This window comes from Medicago truncatula, chromosome 5 (assembly GCF_003473485.1).
Source record: "Medicago truncatula cultivar Jemalong A17 chromosome 5, MtrunA17r5.0-ANR, whole genome shotgun sequence".
Lineage (NCBI taxonomy): Eukaryota > Viridiplantae > Streptophyta > Magnoliopsida > Fabales > Fabaceae > Medicago > Medicago truncatula.
Genome location: NC_053046.1, coordinates 25385784 through 25411244, shown reverse-complemented (window position 1 = coordinate 25411244; position 25461 = coordinate 25385784). Strand labels below are relative to the sequence as shown.

At 34.4% G+C, this 25461-nt stretch overlaps 2 long non-coding RNA genes and 1 pseudogene across 2 annotated transcripts; all 3 read right to left on the bottom strand.

Annotated features, from left to right (window-relative positions):
• Positions 1–10215: 10215 nt before the first annotated feature.
• On the bottom strand, positions 10216–10713 carry LOC11411308 (uncharacterized). The gene is made up of 2 exons (XR_003012255.2): positions 10557–10713; positions 10216–10454 (listed from the first exon to the last, which is right to left on the bottom strand). It is a non-coding gene; the product is annotated as an uncharacterized lncRNA (long non-coding RNA).
• Positions 10714–14951: 4238 nt separating this feature from the next.
• Positions 14952–15771, bottom strand: LOC11409671 (uncharacterized). Its single transcript, XR_003012190.2, has 2 exons — positions 15612–15771; positions 14952–15510 (listed from the first exon to the last, which is right to left on the bottom strand). It is a non-coding gene; the product is annotated as an uncharacterized lncRNA (long non-coding RNA).
• A 6700-nt stretch (positions 15772–22471) lies between these two features.
• LOC11415798 (cytochrome P450 76T24-like) lies at positions 22472–25098 on the bottom strand (annotated as a pseudogene).
• Between the last annotated feature and the right edge of the window lie 363 nt (positions 25099–25461).

Sequence of the window (25461 nt, the reverse complement as noted above, 5' to 3'; positions counted from 1 at the left end):
TTCCTTCAGCTGTCTTCAGATTTCTTGTTAAATTAGACCTCTTCCTTTTGATGGTCTGAAGAGCAGCTTCTCTTTTATTTTTGGGACTTGAAGGCTTTTCAGAAGCAGCTTGATCAGAAGCAGCTTGTTCAAAACCAGTTTGTTCAGAAGCAGGCTGTTCTGCTGTTTCTTGAGTACTCCTTGTCCTTTTACTGATAAGAGGGACATCATCCAAATCCTCCACTTCCTCAAGAATGGTGGACATAGCAGATTTTTCCTTCTTGGCTTTCTTATGCTTCTGAGCACCCACCTCAGTAGCATCTTCAGCAAGGTATTCTTCCTTGGTGATCTGCTTCTTTTTAGATTTTCTGCCTTTGGCCACAGGCAGATCACCACCATACATTTCTTCTGGGATATCTTTCAGGCTGATTTTCTTGTTGTAGCTCTTGTAGTAGTCCAAGATGTAGGCCCTCTGCACATCCAGGGGATCTTTCTTGCAGATGGGGATGTGATGAGTGACTAGATCAGATATGACATCAGATTCATGCATATCTGTATCTAGTTTCCTGCATGTTGAAATCAGCCTCATCTTGACTAGAGTTGCCCCATTGATTATTTTTCCTGTGACTGCTCCCAGCTTCTGATTATCATAAATACCCACGTCTTTCAGGGCACTTAGGAGTCCTCCTTCTTGAAAGATTATGGAGAGCAGCCTACCATAAGGAACGTACTTCCTGTTCTCCATCTGACTCTTCTTGAGTTCCTTGATCATGTATTTAAACATATACTTAGGAACGTTCATTGTTGTTTCCTGAGAGATGGTGTGATGCAGAAAGACTTTGTGACCAAGTGAAGGTTGATCACTTCCTCCACCTTTGGGAAAAATGTTTTCATTCTGGATCTTCAGCAGCATTTTCTTTTCCATGCTTAAGGTGCTGTAAGGCTTAGCATCCTTTGATCCGTAGATAGTGTTGTTTACTATTTCCTTCCAAGGGCTTGTTCTGGGGTTAGGAATCTCTTCTCCATCGTATGTCCCAGAAGCATCTCTCCTCATAGCTTGAGCAATCACTTGCTCATTGATTGTTACAGGAATCCCCATGACGTTTGATCTAATCTCAGTCCCAGTGAAGGCGAGTAGACCCATTTCTTCTCTGGTTTTTCCCTCCAAAGTAGGATCAACCAGAATCATCTGAGCTTCTTCCTGTTTAGCAGCAACTTTGTCAAACACTGAAGCTCTTACCCAGAATTGTCTGACAAGCACTTCATAAGTAGGACCGTTGAGAAGACTGAAGTAACTCATTAGCTTCTGCTTCTTGTAGAATCTTACCAAGTCGCACCCATGGTGAGTTAGAGAAGTGAAATCCACAGGATTTTCCGCTTGAATGATTAACTCCCATTCCTCAATAGACATAGTTCTTCCTTTGATTTCATATGCTGGAGTATCTATATCCATATTTGATGAAGAACCACCAGCAGAACTTGAAGATGCCATTGATTTGAAGTAGAATTAGGGCTCTAAGGTGTTTTGAGAGGTTGAGAGAATGTGCTTACTTACACAGAGGGTTGAGAAGAAATTAGAAAGTGTTTGTTGTGAAGTGAGAAGTGTGTGAAATGACTTAGTGTTTTTATTAAAACGTTTGTAATTCAGAAGGGACAAACAAACACAGCATTAATGACAAATTGGGGGCGCGTGAAAGTATGTTAAAAAGCGAATAAAAACATCATTGCCCTTTTTGTTATACTCCAATACAAATAGACCACGTCAGAGACTCTTCAGAAAACTACTTTTTGGGTAATGGGACAGCTGTTACATAAAGTAACTACCAACGTTCCCACTAACCAAGCTTTTCAGAAGCAAAGAATAACTCTTCTGAAGTTTTAGTGCTGACGTCATCTTCAGAAGCACATTTTCCTCAGAACCTCAGTTAAGAGCTTCTGATGAACCAAAATGCTCCTGAATAAACTTCAGAACCAAACTTCTTATTCAGAGGCAAGCAATTTTTCAATCAGACACAAAATGCATGTTCAAATTTTTCTTAATAAAATCAAATCTTTCAACAGACAAAGGTTTTGTAAATATATCAGCCCATTGATGTTCAGTATCAATGAATTGTATATCTAAAATTCCTTTTTGAACATAGTCTCTGATAAAATGGTGTTTGATTTCAATATGCTTGGCTCTTGAATGTAGAATTGGATTCTTTGACAAACAAATAGCAGCAGTATTATCACAATAAATGGGAATACTGTTAGCATTGATCTGATAGTCTTCCAACTGATGTTTCATCCAAAGTAGTTGTGTGCAACAACTTGCAGCTGAAATGTACTCTGCTTCTGCTGTAGACATAGCAATAGTTGCTTGTCTTTTGCTTGCCCAGGATATCAGATTCTCTCCCAGGAATTGACAATTTCCACTGGTTGATTTTCTTTCAATCCTATCACCAGCATAATCAGCATCACAGAATCCAATCAACTTATAATCTAGGGATTTCCTATACAGGAGTCCAAGATTAGTTGTTCCTTTCAGATACCTGAAGATTCTCTTAACTGCAGTTAAATGAGATTCTCTAGGATCTGATTGAAATCTTGCACACAAGCATACACTGAATAAAATATCAGGTCTAGATGCAGTGAGGTATAACAGAGAACCAATCATACCTCTGTATAGCTTCTGGTCTACTACTGTTCCAGTATCTTCTTTGCTTAAGGTGCAGGTTGGATGCATTGGAGTGTTCATCACTTTACAATCTTCTAGCTTGAACTTCTTCAGAAGCTCCTTTGTATATTTTGTTTGATGAACATATACTCCTTCTTTACTTTGGTTGATTTGAATTCCAAGAAAGAATTTCAGTTCTCCCATCATACTCATTTCAAATTCATCCTGCATTAACTTAGAAAATTCTTTGCAAAGAGATGCATTAGTAGAACCAAATATTATATCATCAACATATATTTGCACAATCAAAAAATCTTTCTTAAGAGTCCTTCTGAAGAGTGTTGTGTCAACTTGTCCTCTTTCAAAATCATTTTTAATTAAGAAATTACTTAGTCTATCATACCAAGCTCTGGGAGCTTGTTTCAAGCCATATAGTGATTTCTTAAGTTTATAAACATGGTCAGGATGCTTAAGATCCTCAAACCTAGGAGGTTGTTTAACATACACTTCTTCTTCAATGACACCATTAAGAAAGGCACTTTTGACATCCATTTGATATAATATTATGCCATGATTAATTGCGTAGGATAGAAGTAACCTGATTGCTTCCAATCTTGCAACTGGAGCAAATGTTTCAGTGTAATCAATGCCTTCTTGTTGACTGTAGCCTTGAGCAACAAGTCTGGCTTTGTTTCTGGTTACTTCTCCTTGTTCATTCAGCTTGTTTCTGAATACCCATTTTGTTCCAATAATGTTCTTCTGAAAAGGTTTGGGTACCAGATCCCACACATCATTCCTTTGGAATTGATTTAGTTCTTCTTGCATAGCTAATATCCATCCATCATCTGTGAGAGCTTCTTCAACAGTTTTAGGCTCAATTACTGAAAGCAGTCCTATTAATGACTCTTCTTGTCTAAAATGTGATCTTGTTCTTCTAGGACTATCTTTGCTTCCAATGATTAGCTCCTCAGGATGTGAAGATTTGTGCTTGAATTTAGGTTGAATAACCTGCTGAGTGTTATCTTGAAAGTCCTCAGAAGCAATTTCATTCTGTACTTTTGAGCTAGGTTCTGCTTCTGAATTAGACTCAGCTTCTGGAGTGATTTCAGTTTCTGGACTAGATTCAACTTCTGTATACTTTTCAGAATCAGAAGGTTGATCAGATTCTGATGCATCTTCAGAATCAGTTGTACCTGCATTACTTTCACTTTGCTCTGAAGTTTTACTTCCAGGCTCTCTATCATCAAATTTTACATGCATAGATTCTTCAACACATTGTGTTTCTGAATTATACACTCTGTATGCCTTTGACCTTTCAGAGTAACCTAAAAAGATTCCTCTTTGAGCCTTGGCATCAAATTTCTTCAGATAGTCTTTAGTGTTTAAGATGTAACAAGTACATCCAAACTGATGAAAGTAAGAGATATTGGGTCTTCTTCCTTTAAAGAGTTCATATGCTGTTTTCTCCAACATAGGTCTGATATAGATCCTATTTTGAATATAACATGAAGTATTGACTGCTTCTGCCCAAAAATGTTTAGCTAAGTTGTTTTCATGGATCATGGTTCTGGCCATTTCTTGTAAGGTTCTGTTCTTTCTTTCTACAACCCCATTTTGTTGTGGAGTTCTAGGAGAAGAAAACTCATGGAGAATCCCATGTTTTTCACAAAAAAGTTCAAATGGCTCATTTTCAAATTCTCCACCATGATCACTTCTGACTTTCAAAATTTTCAATTCTTTTTCAGATTGTATTTGAGTGCAGAAGCTGCTAAACACTTCACATGCATAGTCTTTACTTTTAATGAATTTTACCCAAGTCCATCTGCTGTAATCATCAACAATGACTAATCCATATTTACTTCCATATAAGGATGCAGTGTTAACTGGACCAAGAAATTCATTAATCTCCAATTAGCATGTCCCAACCTTCTATGTCATACCCACTTTTTATCATTCATTGACAGAAGGCAAACTACCTTCTGATCAGCCAGATCAGAGAAATTTATTTTATAGACATTCTCAACTCTCTTTCCATTGAATGTAATGGATTTGTCATCCTTGTTGACTAGTGTGCAGTTGGTCTTACTGAACGTTACATCATACCCATTGTCACAAAATTGACTAATGCTCAATAGGTTATGCTTCAGACCATCTACTAGCCACACATTATTAATTGAGATGGAGGAATTACCAATAGTACCTGTACCAATGATCTTTCCAGTTTGGTTGCCACCAAACTTCACTTCTCCTCCATCTTTCATTGTAAGGGTAAGGAACAAAGCTTTCTCTCCAGTCATGTGCCTTGAACATCCGCTGTCTAGGTACCATGACCTTTGTTTCTCTCTTGCCCTTAAGCACACCTGCATTTTTGGCCAATTCAGATTTAGGTACCCATATCTTCATGGGTCCTTTTGGGTTAGTTTTGGAGGTTTTACTTTTCCTCCCTTGTACCTTAGGGTGAATGCTGAGTGGCTTCTGATCATTCAATACTTTAGGTTTGACACCTTTTGGTATTGTTTTCTCAGAAGCAGTAGCTGCTTTGTTCTTCTCATCCTTTTGTTTTGGAATTTTAGATTCTGGTTTAATCAGATTCTGATGAACAGGTTCTGATCTTTTCAGAATTTTAATCTTTTGACTCTTAGGATCAGATTTTGTCATTACCTTGATCTTAAGATTCTCTGGCTTTGATGTGGTCTTAGCCTGTGAACCTGAAGCTTCAGGTTTTGACTGAACAGCAGTTATAGCATTTGTACCTTCAGGCACAAAGGTGGATTTCAATCCATCCTTGATACAATCACAGTAGCTCTTGAGACTGTATTCTTTGGATTTCTCCTCAGAATATCCAATCCCTTTGCCTTTGTTCTTGTATGTGCTGTAGATCATAGAAGCAACTTTGCTTCTGTCTATTCCAGCCATAATAAAATCATCCAAGGCAATCTCATGTTTATTGCCTGAACCTTTATCACATTTTTCTTGTAGCTTCTGACAAAGACTCTTGAGTCTATCTTCATATGTTGTTGATATGAGGTTAAACCCTTTGAGTTCTTCTTCAGAAGCTTTCAGTTCCAATAGAGTTGACTTTTGTTGTTTCATCAAATCAACATATTTTTCTTTTAAATCTGTCAACTCATTGGTTCTGTGTTCAAACAGTGATAAAAGTTCTTTTAGAGAATCAACAAGTTCTTGTCTAGGGATTTTGGAATATACCTCATTTTCATCTTCTGAATCTGATTCAGCTTCTGATACTGCTTCTGATGATACTGTTGCTACTAACCCCACGGCTGCCTTAGCATCATCATCAGCTTCTTCTTTATCAGAACCAGATTCACTATCCAAATCTTCCCAGGTCGCCATCAAGCTCTTTTTGATTTGCTTTCTGAATTTACTGGAATTGAAGCTTGATTTCTTAGATTTGCCTTTAAACTTCTCCTTCTGAAGATCAGGGCAATCAGCAATGAAATGGCCAGGCTTCTTACAATTGAAGCATCCCTTCTGATCTTCTTTCTTGGAGTTCTTGTAGCTACCTCTCTTGCTCAAAAATTTCTTCTGCTTCCTTGCCAGATACTCAAGCTTGTTGGACAGCATAGCCATTTTTACAGATTGATCTTCATCAGAATCTCCATCAGGTGATTCTTCTTCAGATTCACTGGCTTTGTAGGCTTTGGAAGATTTTGAGATCTTTCCTTTAGATGGTAAAGCAATGGATTTACTCTTCTTAGAGGTTTCATGCTCATTTAAACTCATTTCATGCACTTTGAGTGAGCTAACAAGATCTTCAACACTTAAAGTATTTAGATCCTTAGCTTCCTCAATAGCAGTTACTTTGGGTCTCCATCTTGAAGGTAAGCTTCTCAAAATCTTACTAACATGATCAGAAGCAACATAGCTTTTCTTCAGTATTTGCAATCCAGAAACTAAAGTTTGAAATCTTGAGTACATTTCTTCTATACTCTCATCATCCTTCATACTGATGAACTAGCATCAAAGCTTTAGCCTCTTTTACTTTCTTGCTGCCTTCAAAGTTTGCACATAGAGAAGCAAACATAGCCTTCGCAGTAGATTTGTCACTCATTTTCATGTATTCGGTGCGAGGTATAGAAGCCACAATGATTCCTCTTATCTTGTGGTGTTTCTTATAAAGCTTCTTCTGAGCAGGAGTATGTATTCTTCTGTCTATAGCAGCTCCTTCTTCATCCAAATCCAGATCATCAACTCCATCTTCCAGTATATCCCATAGCTCTTCATCCAATCCCATGATAAAGCTGTACATATTAGTTTTCCACCATGAAAACTCTTCTGGATCTCCATTAAACTTTGGAGCTTTTCCAGAGTCTGTTTTCTTGTCAGCAGTATCATAGTCATGCTTGACACTTGTGTATTTTGTAGTAACTGATTCCTCATCTCCAGACATGTTTTTCTAATAGATCTTGAACTGTAACACGGTTAAGTGCTGTGATAACAGAGCAAGCTCTGATACCAATTGAAGGTGAAAAACACAAGAAGGGGGGGGGGGTTGAATTGTGTTTTCTTTTTCTCTTAAAAAATACTTCTTCTGATAAAACTTCAGAAGCAGTTTGATTGCTTCTGATGAAATGATCAGAGTCAGATTGCAGCGGAAAAGAACAGAGCAGAGAAAAGAAAGACAAAGACACAAGCAGTTATCCTGGTTCCTTCCACAACACGGAAGTAGTCCAGTCCCCCTTGCACTTCCAAGGAGATTTCACTATAATCACAAAGATTACAACTGCTCAATACTTTCTAAGTATGAGACTTCACAAAAATGCTCAAGCACACACGCAAGAGTCTTCCAATGCTCAAGCACTAAGCAAGAGACTTCTAATGCTCAAGCACGCAGGCAAGAGACTTCTAATCAAACAAAAATACAGAGAATTGAGTTTGAATTGAACACTTGATATACAATCAGTGGTGTTCACAATACAATACAGAAAAGACTCTAGACTTTGAATTTCTAAGATGTATCAAATCAGTGCAGAAATTCAGTGTGCTTTGTAGAATCAAATTGACAGAGTTTTGGCGCTTTTGAACTTATGTATCTCTATCTTTTATCTTCAAGTCTTCACTCCTTTATATAGAGGCGTGAAAGAGACGTTGAGATAATCAGCACGTCTAAAGAGTCGTTTGAAATCCTTTGATTATCCACCAGTGATCCTTTGCCTGATTTGGGTGTAGTCCTTTGAAGAATAAGCTTCAAATTCATTCCCATCTTGAGTGAACAAATTCTGCAGGCATGGCTGTTGTTTTGTCTTGTAGCGTAGACAGAAAACAGAGTAGTGGAGGTAGTGGTTGTACACTTGTACTTTGTCAACTCTATTAATGAGAGACAAGTGCTCAGTGCTATCCATTTATTCGTTGATACCTCCCTTTCAATTCTTCGTTCTTCGTTGATAAGACTGAATTGAGAATCAGCTACTTTGAATCTTCAGTTTGATTAAAGGATCAAATGTAGCTTCTGGTGAAGATATTGCTTCTGATGAAAACTTTTGCTTCTGATGACTTTCTGCTTCTGATGACGTCATCTCTTCAGGAGCAGTTTAGCTTCAGGAGCAGTTTTCTTCAGATGCTCAGAATTTCTTTTTCTTTCCATTGTTCTTCCAAGACCTATTGAAATAACTTGAGTAGCCTTTGGTCCTGTACACTTGAACAATTATTAGTAATAACCAATTGACAATTTTTAATACCTTGTTATCATCAAAACTTAATAAGGTTCATTGTGAAACACATTTTGTTCCAACAACTATAACATCAAAAGTAAACGAAAATAATTTTAGTTTTAAAGATTTTGAGTTAAAACTGTTTGTTTAAAAGAAGCATAAAGTTAGAGCTTTATAACTCTTGAGCAACAGATATCATAACCGCACCATGTCTAAACCACAAGAATGGGTTTAGCTCATGGTGATCTGAACCTTAGAGATAAATATGAAATGAAACATAAATGAAAACATGAAAACTAAATTGATAGATGAAATATAGCTAGTACAAGATTACAATCCTTGAAGGAGAGTGGTGAGCTGAAAACATCACCACGTAATCCAAACTCTAATTCACTAAAAAAATAGCCCTCATGCTCATCTATGGAGAAAATGAGATGGAGTGAGAACTCTAGTACTAATAATGATAGCTGGAACTTGGCCTCTCAATTCGTTATGGATATTTGCGGACATTTCACACTAACATGTTGTCTTTTCACAGTACAAGGCCAACCACTACAAATTTTACCATTTGGTTATTTCCCCTATGAGTTGTCCTTATGTTAACCTTTCTACTCCAGACATATTCATTTTCTTCCTCAAACTCCAATCATTGGCGCCTGCTCACAATTCTTAACCATTAAGCAATGGCAAGAAGGGGTCACATGGGTTCCTACTATTGTACGACCCGCCTAGCGACCCAAAGCGCTGCATCTTTCCGTATCATCATCGAAGCAACATAATCCACGCGGTAGCTTCCTAGATGTATACTGCTAATTCTCATCTTATTTCATCAAACATCCACAACAAGCATTAATATTTCAAAAAAATTAAATAACACACTAAAAACCAATCAAAACTATAAATCCAAAACATGCACTAATTAGATATTTTAGGTCGTGCATTCACTCAATTTCTCGTTCATTATGAATGATAAATACAATGTGATAACCAACTATTTTCCAATTATTATTAGGTTCAACATCCCTAGTATATTTATCAGTGATGGAGGGAAACATTTTTATAACAAATATTTCGATAGTGTTTTGCCTCGGTATAATTATAAACATTTTTCGAACAAATTTAATTTTTTGAGGTCAATGATGAAAAAATAGGTTTTTATTTAACCCTGTATGTGTATGTGTATATGTGGGTTCCCGCTCTTTGAATTTGTTACTATCAAAATACTCTCTTTTTAAAATGGTAATCCTGTCAAAAGACATAAAGGATTAAACAATATTTTAAAAGTCAAGTTTACAAAATATAATCGAGAATCATCATTTCTTGTGTTTTCTCACGCTTTCAATACTTCGAGGACAAGAATAAGTTGCTTATGATAGTTTGATCATATTTGTGGGTCAAGGAGTATGTGTGTATATGTAGTAGTTTATGTATGGAATTTGGATTATTAATTGTATTAAATATACTTCGATAATATTATATTCTAATCAAATTTATTGAATTTATTATTTCGTTTAATTTTCTTTAATATTGCACTGTATCCTACAATCATCTAATGTAACTGTAAGTATGTTTTGAGTTATGATTAGAAATATCCTAATATGAGTTAGCGTGTTCAATAAAATTAAGATAGAAAATGATATTCTAAATAATAATATTTTATGATTTATTTCATTTCATTATCATCGTCTTATAGTACCAAGCCATAACTGCATGGTCTTTGAAATTAGAGAAGAAGAGAAAAAAACAATTCAAGTATTGGGTGCCAACACAATAATTAAATTACATATCATAGAATATTTTACTACCTCCGGTCCTATTTATAAGAGAATTTTGGGTCAACAAAAGTTGATGTATCTAGTTAAAAATTCAGTCCAAATACATTCACTTTTGTTGACCTAAATTTCTCTTATAAATAGGACCAGAGGTAGTATCATAAATGATATTTATTAGTATTTTTTTTTTCTAGTTCTAGAAGTAATTGCTCTCTGTAGAGCCTTTTTGTATTCTATTTGGTCTTGTACTCCAACGATTACCAGAACCATTGGAATTACCACATAGACATTTGTATTTAATACACCGAGGAACCCTAGGAAGCACACACTTAGTTGTTGCTTGACATGCAGAATCATTAGAACATTCATAGTACGCTGTAATGAGGAAAAAGGGAAAAAGAATGTTACAAATTAAAGGGGATAGAAGATTACATAAGAAGTAAAGAATACAATTTCACGTAATGAAAAATTTCTTACCCCCCTTTGTAACAAGAAATAGGGACAAAAAGTATATCATAACATAAACAAACGTCACAAGTTTAGCCATATATTTCCCTTTCTTTTGCATGTATCAAATAGAAAAAGATATGACCATTTTATAATGTTTAAAGCTCAAACTTACTTTGCATAGATTTTAGAACACTTGGTAAAATGCCCCTTAACTATATTGAATTATCTTGTTTGTCTCTTTAATATACTTAGTAAGGAGGTTGTATAAAAAAAATAATTTAACTATAAGAAATAATTTTAATTTTTTAACTTTTGTGATAGAATAAAAATGTTTTTACTTTAGGAAAAATGTCAGATATTAAAAAGGTCGGATAATTTTTTAACCTTAGTAAGAAGGTTAAATTATAATGTTGTTCGAACATGTGACCCCCCCTTCTATCAAGAAGTAGTTTTAAAAAAAATAATATAAAAAAACATTGTTTTCTTTTGCATACAGAGGAGAAACAAGGCTTAAATGTGTGTTTAGTCCCTGCACTTTCGCCTAGTTTTGGTATTGATCCCTACGCTGTTTTTTGTTTGGCATTGGTCCCTGCACTTTCTAAAACTTTTGGCTTTAGTCCTTCCGTTAAAAAAAAAAACCAAAACTAACGGTGTGCCACGTGGCCCAATCATGACACGCCACGTGGCACACTAAAAAACAAAAAAAAAAAAAATTAATTATTATTTTATTCATTATTTTTTTACTTAAAAATATCATTAGTCCCTGCACTTTCAGCATTTTTTGATATTGATCCCTGCACTTTGGTATTAGTCCTTGAACTTCTTTTTTTTTTTTTAAATACTTTCAATGAAATTATTATGTTTTAATTATTGTTTTGTTCATTATTTTTATTGAGAATAATCATAAAAAAATAAAATCAAAAAATCTTTGTTAAAAAAAATTAAGTAATAATTGTATAACATTGCAAATGGAAATTGTATCGTATTAACACCGTAACAAAAAATCCAAAGTGCAATTTAATTTCCATCTTCTTTGTTGATTTTTATCTATTGTTACGGTGTTAATACGATACAATTTCCATTTGCAATATAATACAATTATTACTTAATTTTTTTTAACAAAGATTTTTTGATTTTATTTTTTTATGATTATTCTCAATAAAAATAATGAACAAAACAATAATTAAAACATAATAATTTGATTGAAAGTATTTTTTTATTTTTTTTAAAAAAGTTCAAGGATTAATACCAAAGTGCAGGGACTAATATCAAAAAATGCTAAAAGTGCAGGGACTAATGATATTTTTAAGTAAAAAAATAATGAATTAAATAATAATTAAAAATTGATTTTTTTTTTGTTTTTTAGTGTGCCACGTGGCGTGTCATGATTGGGCCACGTGGCACACCGTTAGTTTTGGTTTTTTTTTTTTAACGGAAGGACTAAAGCCAAAAGTTTTAGAAAGTGCAGGGACTAATGCCAAATAAAAAAAAGCGTAGGGACCAATGCCAAAACTGAGCGAAAGTGCAGGGACTAAACACACATTTAAACCGAGAAACAATGGTACCTGATGAGAAATTTGGTAAGTGCACCAAACCATTTTATGTAATAATTTAGTAAGTGTATCGTCACCATATAGACTGTTGTTTTCTATTAATAAATTTACAAATCTTATTATTAAAGACTTTAAATTTAAGGGTGTTTACAAGTTTTTATTGATCAGACAAATATGTCTGATTTGTTTGATTTAGATGTTTAACAGTGATTAGAATTCTTCGAATCTCCTCTATATTTTTTGTTGTATTAACACAAGTTTCCTATTAATTGTGACCTATAAATACTTTTATTAAGAACATGTATCCTCTCTTCTCTCTCTTCATACTCATCTACATCACCAAAGCTCAACCGTTAATTACTTCCTCAGTCCAAATAAGATAGATGTAGTATGTGTTTGGAATACCGGTGGAAAGCTCAAAAAAGCACTTTTAGGCAAAAGCTGGAATTTTCAGCTTCATAAAATCATAGTAAAAGTGATATTGGGTAGCGTGCACCGTGAAAAAAATGCGATGCCAAACACTGCTGTAGTTGATAGAAATGGTGGTGTGCAGGCTTATCAGCGCAACATTACCCTTAAACACCTCTCGAGGTCATTCACCAAGGAGTTCCAATAGACTTCTCACTACTATTTCATCCAAGGGGTACTGATCGGAGTGTTTTTGTCCTTGTTGTGGTCCTCTAGTAAACTTTATTTGTGATTTAGAGCCTTCGCGGTCCTCGTTCACTTGAGCTTGTTTTCCTCAATTATTTGGCACCGCCATTGGCTCTTCGCAGTTTTTGGTTTAAAAATATTGGATTTGGTTGTTTCTAGATTCAAGATCTGGGGTTTTTTCATTATGCCCCGCTGGTTCCATGGTCGACGTTTTGTTTGGTTGGATGACTCCCACCATCTGCGTTAAACACGACTGCTATCTTGGACCATCAAGGAGAGAATAGTACCATACCCCCTGCCTAAAACATAAGATTCTCTATTTCTACTCTACCAAATAGAGTGTAATTGACAGTTGGGAAGTACAATAAGGAGTCGTGGCCCACAAACCTTATGAGAAAGTGGCATGATAAGGAGTCTCTTTTGCAAAATGTGAGTTGAAAAGACAAGTTTAAAAATAGCCATTATGATGATGACATCAGGATAATATCTTGGAATATGGAAAAGTTTTCAAAAATGTCACTTTTTTCTGTCATTTAAAATTCAGTCGAAAATGACATTTTTCTGGGGCAATTTGTTCGCCTGTATTTTAATTGTTTGTTTTCAATAGAAAAAATTTCATGTGGAAGCTAATTTTTCTTCTTGGTGTCAATCCAGAAGTTCATTTCGACAGAATTCGATAGTCTTGGCAAAACGGAAATTTCAAAACTATTCAGTTTTGACAAAAGAAATTTAAATTGTCTTTGAAGAGGTTGTTAAGCCTGTAATTTCAAAAGACTCATTTAATGCAGTCAACATTAATTGACTTTTTAACTTTGCAGAAATCGAAGTTTGTTCCTTCTACCTAAGGAGTTCGATGAGATTTGGACTTAGCGTGAAAGGATCTAAAAGCCTTAGAGTTCGACGAGACGTGAGTCATGAATGCAAGACCGTCGAAGTCAAACAACTTCCGTCGAGGTGGGAAGATTTCGAATTTTATAAGCGGTTTCCTCAATGCAAACGTGGGAGACAAACGGTTGTCTACATGGAAGAAGTGATGATCGTGGAGTTAGGTTTTTTCCAGTAATTTTATTATTTATAAATAGTAGTTTTCCCTAGTCACAAATTACCTATACAGAATTCTAGAACACTTGAAGTACCGGCGTTAGGGAAAATAGTCATACAAAATATATGTAAATGATTTTTCAGACCACCTTTACTTTTAATGCAATGCAATTTATCTTTTCTTTATGTTTCTGCAATTTTAACTTTATTCCTTTACTTTGCATTTAAAACGTTTTTCCCATCGAATGACGCCATACGGTTTCGTCTTGTTCGTAAAGCAACCTATGAACTTGATGAACGCGAACTCTTTTTCATGAAAACAATACACAACATGTCCTAGGATTTCTAGTTTGATCATTCTTGTAATAACCAAAACCATCCGTCATTGTTTACCAAAAACAGTGGTAAACAGAGGCATGAACAAAGGTCAAAGACACGTGGAATCATAGTAGATATCTTGAAGACTTGTAACTTTATACTGTTATTTTTAATTACTTCTTATGGTGTATATATAGGAGTTTTACATAGGAAATAAGGGTCACAAATCAAGAATACAAAATCTTTACACTTTATAAAGTACCCAAACCATAGCGAAAAACGAGTAACAAAAAATGTATGTGTGATTTGATGTACCGACTTTTATTCATACAATGCAAATCTTATTATTTCAAATTGTTTACATTTAGCTTTGATGTTTTATTTCTTTTATAGCCTTAAAACCTTTTTCAATCTGTCAAATGAGACAATTATCTTCATTTTTCACATTCAAACTCATGAACACCGTGAACATTCAAACCTTTTTCTGAAAAACATTTGCATAATTTATCTTAGGATTTCTAGCTAATTTGATCTTGCAAGCAAGTAATTTAAAACTAACGCTTGTTTACCAACACTACCCAACCCAAATTGCCTTGATTTACTGAACTAGCATATTATAAGTCATGTGATGTGGTTCTCCATAACATATAAAACTAATCCAACCTTTTGAGCCTCTCAATGAAATTTGAAGGTCACATAAATATAAACAGAACTGCGGAGAAATCATAATATTAACAATGTTATGGAAATCCAATAGTTATAGACTTTGAATATATTTTAGTCTAATGAAAAAAACATCATACAATTCCTGGTTGACTTTATTTTTAACAAAATCTCTAAATTCATCATACAATTCCTGGTTGACTTTATTTTTAACAAAATCTCTAAATTCTTTTAATTCAAAATCTTTTTTTTTTTTTTTAAAGCTGAAACAAACACACGCTTTATTTCTTGAACTATGTTTGTAGGCTTTGTTAACTTAGCATAAACAACTCTATCATTCTTCTTCGCCGTCCAAATTAACCAAAAAATTGTATGCCAACCCAATAACACCCCCTTCTCCCAATTTCCTTTCTGAGCCAAAGTATAAAAATATCTCAAGCAAATTGGTGATTTTCTCCATAATCTCTATCACCAATCCAAGCCATTTGAACACTTCGACATATAGAGCACTAGCAAAGCCACATTTAGTGAACAAGTGATCGCTCGATCCCAACACCCCCTTACACCTTTTCGAAAGATTTTTCCTTGTTGAAAGGCGATCAAGAAGGAATTGCCAAGAGAATCTTTGTATTGATTGACTTAATTGTTAGGAGGACATCGACAATAACATTCATACATATCACACTTTGCAACAAGAGGAGGGGCACACTTTTTTGTTGGACAATCAATGTCAAAAATACATTCAAGTATTGCTGTGATGTAAAAAAAATTTGGTGAATGTTAAAAGATGTGGATGAAAGATTGTGTATAAGATAAAGAAGAAAATTTACAAAGGGTTTTAAAAAGTTCTTACCACTCACGTCGATTACAATAAGAAATAGTGCAAGAAAGAAGATGACGATATAATTAGTCATATTTTTATTCTCCTTAATTGCATGTAACTAATAGGAAATTGTATGATCACTTTATAATGAAAAAAAAATGTCATGTTCTGTTCAAATCAAGTAAATAAATTTTAGAACTTGTAGAGTTACAAGTAACTGTTTTTTAAATTATAAATATTTATTGAATGTCTCTTATGTATATCAATGGGTCACTTTTGTCCTTTAGTTAAAGCAACTAGTCACTTGACCCTTCATCTGTTATGTCTTTTGTTTTAAAAATATTTTTAGTGCAAATGATTTTTGTCAAAGATGTTCTTTATTTTCAAACATGTCTATCTGATGACCAAAGGGGGGAAATAGAGATATTAAGGGAGAAAAAAGATATGAATCTTCTGCCTATTTTTATCATTATATCATATACTTGAATGAGCATGAGTGTACTCAAGGATACTTTCTTTTCCAGTTAAGTATGGAAATTGTTGTATAAGTCGTCCCACTTAGATACCTATATTGCATCTGCCTCACAATTTCTAAAATCGGCTATTTTGCCACTATGCATCGGAAGTCAGTTGTTTCTAAGTTATCTCGTGTCGTTAACCTTAGCTGAAGACGTACGCTAGTGAAAGGGTGGATTTATATCTAAAACATAAAAGTATACAATCAATTAAGAAAGGATATTAAACGAATAGTTCATAAAGCTTAATCTCGACAATATAATTTTTCTACTCTTGTTTTATCATATAAATTGCAAAGTCCAATTCCTAACCAAAATACTTTTATAAAAACCTTGTTTAGAAAATATGTCATACAAACTTGAATTAATTAAGTGCAGTCTCTGAAGATACGATATTTTATTTGTTTGATAAAATTGGCACATACTTGTTCGAAATGGAGAAGCAACAAAATCAATTAATGGGGAATTCAATAAATGATAATGCTCCAAATGAAAGCCAATGTGCTCTCAAAAAATATTGCAGTAGCGGATTTCAACTTTGTTAAAACCTTGTGCAGTTGGTTGGTTCAATTGAGAAAATAAAAGGAGATATTGAAATAGAAATGTGCTCTCAAAAAATATTTATATTGCATATGGTTAAGCTTTCAAGCAAGCCTTTGTATTTTCTTGCAATTGTTTATTTTTTTGCAAATGTTAGACAGTTTGCGGTATTTAGGGTTTTTGGTGTCTTGTGGTTCAATTACGTAGAATTATTATCCCTTCAAAATAATAATAATAATAATAATAATAATAATAATAATAATAATAAGACTGTTACTTTTCCCACCCTACAGCCTTCTCGCACGCCCTGTGATTTTGACTAAAATACCCTTTGTTCGGATAATACAATCCGGACAGAATTTAGATCCTATCATCCGAAATGATCATCAAATCACCCTGATTCATCTGGCCTGTGATACTTGGACCTGGTTAGGCTGAAAGGTTATCCGAAAAACATAATCCGGACACAATGTACACATTCCGGAATAGAAATTCCGCACACCCTGTATTTAAACTGAGCGGAAAAAATAGTTTTTTTTTTTTCCGGACAGCTAGGTTATATATAGTTCTCCAGAACCTAGCTGAAGCAGACCACCTTTATCACAAACACTCCCTACACCTCCAAAAACACACCAATTAGGGCGAAAACATGGGTTGGAGCAGCAATCTGGCCATCAAGGGCGGTTAACATCATCATTTTCGACTGAATGCAAAGGTAATGTGTATATAAACCTTTCCCCATTCGTTTTTTAGGCAATTTCCTTTTGATCACGTCATATGATATGTACTATACCTTTCCGTTAGAGAGAAAGCTAGGAAGCTTGGTTTTTCCATTGTTATTGGTAAATCCGATAACGGTGGCAATGGAAGAAGCGCATTTGTTACTTGGGCAGGTTCATACACCGAGTACAAGAGAAAGAGTCGGCGCGAGATAGCTGGTTCGGTTAAATGCGAGTGTCCATTTCGGCTGAGAGGTTACTTGTTGACTGGTGGTGATTGGAGCCTCAAAGTTGGTGATGGTAAACACAACCATGACATGACAGATGTGTTGAAAAGGTCATAAAAGCGTCGGTCTTCTAAACCCAAATGAACGTGTTCACCTTGAAGAGATGGTGGATTCAAACATTTCTCCGAGGCAAATGCTTACCAACTTAAAGAAGAGGAACCGTACCACTTCAACTACTATCAAACACGTTTATAATGCTTCTTCTAGGTATAGGTGGTCCATTAGGGGTACGAGGAATGACATGCAACATCTCTTGAAGTCTTTGGTTGATAATGGTTACGTTTATCAATTGTAGGAAGTATCCTGATTCTGAGGTTGTTAGTGATGTTTTTTGGTGAACGGATATGCAGATGATTTTTTTAAAAAAATTGTGTTGCTTTAGGTTCTACCCAAGATTTATGTTTTAATTTCCTGTTCTGGTGCAATCCAGATTTTATAATCCGGACAATGTTAATGTGTTCCAGATTATAAAATCCGAAATGTAGCATTTACACCCCATGCAAGCGCATTTAAGGCTCATGCAAATGGTGTATCAGGAAGTTCCGGATTTAATATTCCGAATTAGATAAGTGAGTTCCAGATTTTAAAATCCGAAATGTATCAGTGCACATACCAGAATGACAGTTTTCTTACAATATTGCAGGCTCGGTTCAAGGACGCCGATTACAACATGAAGTTGCATTTGAAGGAACAATTCCAACAATTTGTTTTACCAGAGATCACCTCTATGCGTCCACCGCCAAATAAGGTCACCACCAAAGGAGCTCCCAAGAAAGATAAGCAAAGCATTCGATCGACAAGGCGGTCCCCTTCACTATGGGAGATTGTTGACTCCCAAGAGCAAGAGACACAGGGTTCACAGACAAGATCAACAGGGACCAGTAGGAAGAGTGCACGGAAAAGCAACATGTCACCTACTCCTCCTAAGCCAACTCCAAAAAACCCGAACAAGCCAACATCGGTTAAAGTCAACATATCACATAAAGACCAAATCTCAATTTGGATGCATAAATTTATTGAAAAGGTTACAGATGTACCTGGTGATGGCCATTGTGGGTTCCGAGCAGTTGCGGTCCTACGTAACTTGATTGTTGATGATCTCACATTAGTCCGATACAACCTTTACAAAGAGCTTATCAGTGTAGAAAATGCCCGCTATCGCACGATGATTAATGATGATAGGCGGTATAAAGAGGTCTTAGACGCTCTATCCTACGCCAGTATTAGCAATGCACCACGGGATAAATGGATGACAATGCCGAATATGGGTTTCCTCATCGCACAAAAAAAACCAACCGATTGTTGTGTTGTCCACTGGGTTAGGGCCATTGGCAACCTATTTCCCTCTATGTGGTCCACCGCCGCCGCCAAGTATCTCTCCGTTGATGTGTCTGCATATGTGAATGACAACCATTTTATGGCATTGGATTTGAAGGATGGTTGTCCAATTCCTCCCACTTGCAATCTATGGAGACGACACCATCGAGAGGATGAAGACAACTGGCCTGATAGATATGCCAGCCGGATGGTAGATTATAATGAGCTAAGTCGGGCGGCGGGTCAAGCGGTGATAGAAGATGATGAAGAATTGTACATTATTGAAAATCTTGATCCCGATGAGAGGGTTGGTCCTAGTCCTGGTGTGAAGGCTGAAAATGATGATAGCTCCATTGATCTTTCGGCGCCATAGATTAGATATATATCATTGGTTTAGTTGAAATGTATATCATTAGGTGAAATGTGTAATGATATAAATTCAACTCTTTTTTGGTATAATGATATATATAATCATTGTTTGATATAATATTTAAGTTAATTGCCTTTTATACATACTGTCATACCCCAAATTTTGACCATTTTTCTCTATTTTTACCCATTTTATTCGTATTTTTAAAGTCGGGAATTCTCGTCATTTCAGACGAAATTTCGGCAAAGAGGTTACTTTGAAGTACCTCATTTTTTATTCCGAGTCGGGCCCTCTTCTCTCTTTATTTTCTCTTTATTTCATTGTTTAATTTCCATCTTTTATTAATTTTAATTTTAAGATTAGTTACTATTTTTATATTTAATAATTTTTTTTCCATCTTTTAATTTTATTTTTCTTTACATAATTTAGTTTAATTTTATTTTTATTTTATTTCTTTTTAATTAATTAGTGTCCAAAAAAAAAAAAGTGTCAATAGGTCCAAAAATAAAATGTCCAAGGTCTAAAAAAATTTCAAGTCAAGTGTCAACTTTAACATTCCTTTTTCAAAATTCACCATAATTGTCCATCATTTCCATTAAACCACTTTTCCTTTTTTCATCAACCTCCTCACCTATAAATAGAGCCATCATTCCACACAATTTCACACACCAAAAAGTTCTCTTGAGTTGTCAAAGAATTTTTCTCTCTTCTCCCTATTTTAGCTTGTGTTAACGAGCTATTCTTTTCCTCTCCCTCTTTTTTCTGTCCCTTCGGAATAAGTCCCTTCGAAATTTTGTCCCTTCGGTAATTTTTGTCCCTTCGGTAGTCCATTTCTTTTATTTTCTTGCATTTTTATTTCTTTTTAGTATTTTTACATTTTATTTTATTTCTATTTAGCATTTTAATTATTGTTATTTATTTTCCAGCAATTAGAATGTATTTAGGTCCAATGTAAATATAAATGAGAAAAGTGTGTGGGTGTGTGTGTCCTTTTATTTCCTTACCGCCTTAGATATATCCAAAAATGCAAAAAAAAATTAGATTAGGGATTTTGTGGTGATCCAACGTCACTACAAAAATCCACGCGCTTTTATTTTTATTGCTTCGTTAGTTTAATTTTCATTTATTATTCAAAAACAACAAAAACATGCAAATAACAAAAATCACAAAAATAGTTTTTATAATAAACATTGATCCAAACCAAGTGACCGCATTTTTATTTTCTTTTCTTAATCAAACTTCAATCAATTTAACTTTACTTCAAGTCTCTTTTTTCAATATTAAAAAACACAAACAAATTCTCATTTGCCACTTGGCTTTTTAATTTAAAACCTTTTTTCAAAACAAATAAAAAACACCAAACCCATCAAACGTCATTTTCTACCCCGAACTACGAGGTTTTGATCCCTCATGGGTACGTAGGCAGAGGACCATGTCCTTCCAAATCAAATAAAAATAACCAAAAACATACTTCTTCTCCCCCCATTCTTTCACTTAGATTTTTAGGTAGTAATTTTCAAATAAGCAAATCAATTTAGCACAAGATAATTTAGGTAAGAGGTTCCTACGGAATACCGTAGACGCTTAGGGTGCTAGCACCTTCCCTTCGCGTAACCAACCCTCGAATCCAAAGTCTCGATAAGGGTTTTTACTCATTTTTTCCCTTCCCACGAATAAAAATCGATAGTTCAAAGATTAACGATTCAAATCAATTAATGGTTTGATATCCGAAATTCACGAGCACACATACATATATAATGATTTATTGAAAAACAATGATAAAACCCACGATGACATGCAAATTTGTTTCAGTTTTGTGTACTGGTTGATTCCGGAATATACAATCCGGACACGTTCGGATTACATAATCCGGAATGCTCCGAGGGTAATTTTGGAAAAAAAAATAGGGCGCGCTAGGAAAGGCATAGGGTGGGAAAAGTAATAGTCTAATAATAATGGGGTTAGGTCGGGTTAGCCCATTGGGCTTCAGGTCAGCCCATTATCAATATTTCCATTTGATTTTTGTTAAAAAAAAAAATCACTATTTTTTGAAAAATACTTAAATAAGAAAAATTAGTAAAAATGGATGAACTTAGCTCAAAGTTTTATAATTTTAAAGTTTAAATACTATTAATTTGATTCAATTGAAGGAATAAATCTAAAGTTCAATTAATATTTCTTTTCATCCAGACATATTTTAGTAAAAAAAATAGTTGTATGTAACTAAAATACCAAAAATAAATAAAAAAGAGTGAATAAGTTTTAAAAAGAAAATTAAAAAGGGTCAAGCGAGGTTGGACCATGTTCCACATAGACCATCCCGTTTGACTCCTCTACTTGCTTTGTTTACATACCACGCCATATAAATACTATCAATGTGTGTGATCCATTTAGTGTGGGACTTCTACTTTTTTCAATTCACACTACACAAGCTTTATCCAATATATAAATTTGTGTTTAGTCTTTTAAGTCAACTTCCACTCTATTTCCACACATGCTCCAACAATCTCAACTTTGAACCAAACTGTAACGATACTGGGTCAGCTTTACAGCAGCAGAAGCCTTAGCTTAGAGGTGTCATACCTTCAAACAAACCAAAACGTAACGAGTTCATAGAAGGTTAAGGTCTAGAATCAAATATGGGATAGCATAAGAGTAAACATAACACTAAATAAGCAAAGTGCCCTTCAAACCAACCAAAGTGCAACATTTCAGGGGAGCTTGAGGCATAGACTCAACTCTTTATGTGATCAATGTTTATAATATAACTTCTCTCAAAAAAAAAAAAGTTTATAATATAACTGTAATAAAAAAAATCTTTAATATATACAACCCAGGTGTCTATTAATGGAATGGAGGAAAAAGAGTAACGATATACAAGTTTATGACTTAAAGGGTTGATTTGTTACAAGGAAAAAAAAAAATATAATGAGATAAAAATTTGCAATACAATTTTTGTCTAACTATTTTTATATAAACTATTTACTTATAATTCTAAAAGGTTTATTGAAATAGTTGAAAACAACATATATAAATGTCATAAGGTTTATTGAAATAGTTGAAAACAACATATATAAATGTCATAAGGTTTATTGAAATACTAGTAAACTAATTCAAATAAGTGTACATAAACCAAAGAAAATAAATTTAAGTGCATGTTTGGTATCATATTGAAATTGTCCAAATCACAATGAGTCATCGAATTTAATAGAAATTAAGAAGTATAATTACTACAAAATTGCGGTGACTCATCATGATTGTGCTAAATTTACTCTAAGCTTTGATAGGTACAACTCGAAGTGGTTGAGCTTTATGTAATGTAACTCCAAACATATGACTCATATCCATATCATCAGGTTTTAGCTCATGAGCAAGCTTGAAGTCAAAGTGATACAAAAGAGAAGCCAATATGTAGTGAATGGACCTTGAAGCTAATCCAGGACAAATTCTTCTACCAGCACCAAATGGAATAAGTTCAAAATCTCTACCTTTGAAATTTGTTTCACTCTGCAAAAATCTTTCAGGTTCAAATAAATTTGGATTAGTCCAAATCCTCGAATCCCTTCCAATCGACCACACATTTACTAGAATTTGCGCATCTTTTGGTACCATGAATCCATCTAATTCACCATCATCTTTTGATTTATGAGGTACTAGAAATGGAACTGGTGGGTGAAGCCTTAGTGTTTCTTTTACCACTGCCCTTAGGTACGGAAACTTTGACGAATCAGACTCTTCAATTTCTCCAAATTTCTCATCTATTTGTTGAATTTCCTCTCTTAGTCTTCCCAATTTACTTGGGCTATGTAGTAACTCTGCCATTGCCCATTCGGCTGTTGTCGATGTTGTGTCTATTCCGGCTACAAATAAATCCTGACATCAAGTAAAAGTGAAGTCTATGAGATTGTTTTCTAGGTGAAAATGATGTTTTTTCAAAGAAGAAAAATTGATATCTGATCAGATAAGTCACAATAAATTAATCTAAATCCATTTGATTATATTGAAATTAAAAATTGTCCAGCAGTCACTTTTGACTACAGAATAAAAATCTTAAATTAGTCTTCAAACATATTTTATCACAATTGTTGAACATTATTATTTTCGTCTAGTCCTACTCGCATTATATGAATTATCCATTCTTTAATGGAACATTCTCACCTTTTATATTAGTTTACTCGCAAAAATGGATTTTGAGTCTCTTGACTTGAATCATCGATCATCGTGGTCGTAGATCAGTAGGTAAAAGTTTACCAGTACGAGAATAGAATTAATAATCAAACGCTAATACGGCTAACAGAATCTAAGACCAGAATTCGATAGCAAGAATTAGATAGAAAATTGAAACAAGTCTAATTTGGAATGCTAAGTGAAATACTTACTGTAAATAAGTGTAAGACGTCATGGCTGGCGACACAATTCGGAACTCTCTTGATTGACAAGATCCAGAAAAGAATCTAACACATCGTTGTATTTCTTAGATTGATTAGAAGCTCTTGAATGTATTCTTTCTTCCATCACTTCATCAAAAAAATCAAGCAACTTCCCAAAGTAACTTCTCATCCTTTTTCTTACACCTTGTGGATCAAAATATTTGAAAAAAGTGAAGAAATCAACAACATTAGGTCTTCCAACTTCTTCCATAATACCAATCACAATTTCCTTAAACTCCCTTGATTTCTTGTCATCATCGTTCGAACCGAAGTAATGAAATCCATAGAGATGAAAGTTTCTGATATCGAATTCATAACTGTTGCAAAAGAAACTTCTCCAAAATCAAAGGCTTCACCTTTCTCGCAACACTTGTGCACATAGTTTATCAAGTCTTGCACTTTTCTCTTGCGATGGAATTTTGTTGAGTCAAGTTGTTGAGATGAGAATATTTTTGTAGCACAAGCTTTTCTAAGAGTCCTCCATTTAGCTGATGGTGGTATCCATACCATTGAAACTTTGTCATGACCAAGTGTCTTTGCAGCATCTGGGACTGTCCTGCTAGAAAAAACTATGTCATATGTGTGAAGTGCTTCTTTGGCTATTTTTGGAGAAGAAATCACTATGGTGGTTGAAATTCCTAACTTGAGAGTAATTATAGGTCCATAAATTTTAGAAAGGTGAGTGAAAGTATCTAAATAGGATAAGGGGGAGGACCTGGTGGAAGCTTGGAAGATGATTTAGAGGTTTTGGTTCACAGGATGGATATGAGGACCATGAATTTTGTATAGTCCATTATTGGCTTCAATTTCTTTCCTTCATGAGTAGGTCGATCCTATTAACCTTATAAACATACTCCATCCGTCCTAAAATATATATAAAAAAAATGAGTCAGCAAAAGTTGATATACTTAGTATAAATTTTGAACTAAATACATTAATTTTTGTTGAAGAATGAAGGAATTTGTTGAAGATACAAACCTTTTTATAACTTAAAACAAGTCCTAGATCATAACTACAGTAGAATAAAACGTGTTCCACCGTCCAACTGTTAAAAAATGCATTAAACACTCCACTAACCGTCCAAACCTTTGATAAGACGCCAGCGTCCGAAAAAAACTAAGTGTATTTGAATTATATAATCCGAATTTGACAAAAAAAAATGAGATTATATAAATCAAAGTGTACCAAACTGTGTTTTTACAGGGTTTTATGGAAGATAACTTAGAAAAAAAATTAAAAAATCAAGTAAAAAACTTAAAACAACATAAACAACATAATATTCTTGGATGTTGATCGAAAAGGATTTTGAACTCGATCATGCAGGCTTGCCAACTGACATATTTAGATCGGCAGGACAATTAAATCGAGTTCATAACAACCTCTTCGTAATCAGATCTCCAGCATAACGATGGAAGAAAAGGTGTTTCAAGAGGATTGTTGAGTTAGATCATGTTGCCTTGCCAACTGAGATATTTATATCGCCAAGGCAGCAAGATCTAGCTCATAGCAACCTCTTGGTATTCAAAGTTATTTTTTTTTGTGTTTTGCAGCAAAATCTATCTATATATTTTTTACAGCATGTTGAAGATCTTCATCATGCCGTCAAATAAAGTGTTATCTATTTGCAACAACATGAGAAAGATCCTCAGCACAATGACAAAAAAGTTCATAGTTTAATTTCTTTGGTGTGTTTTGCTGAAAA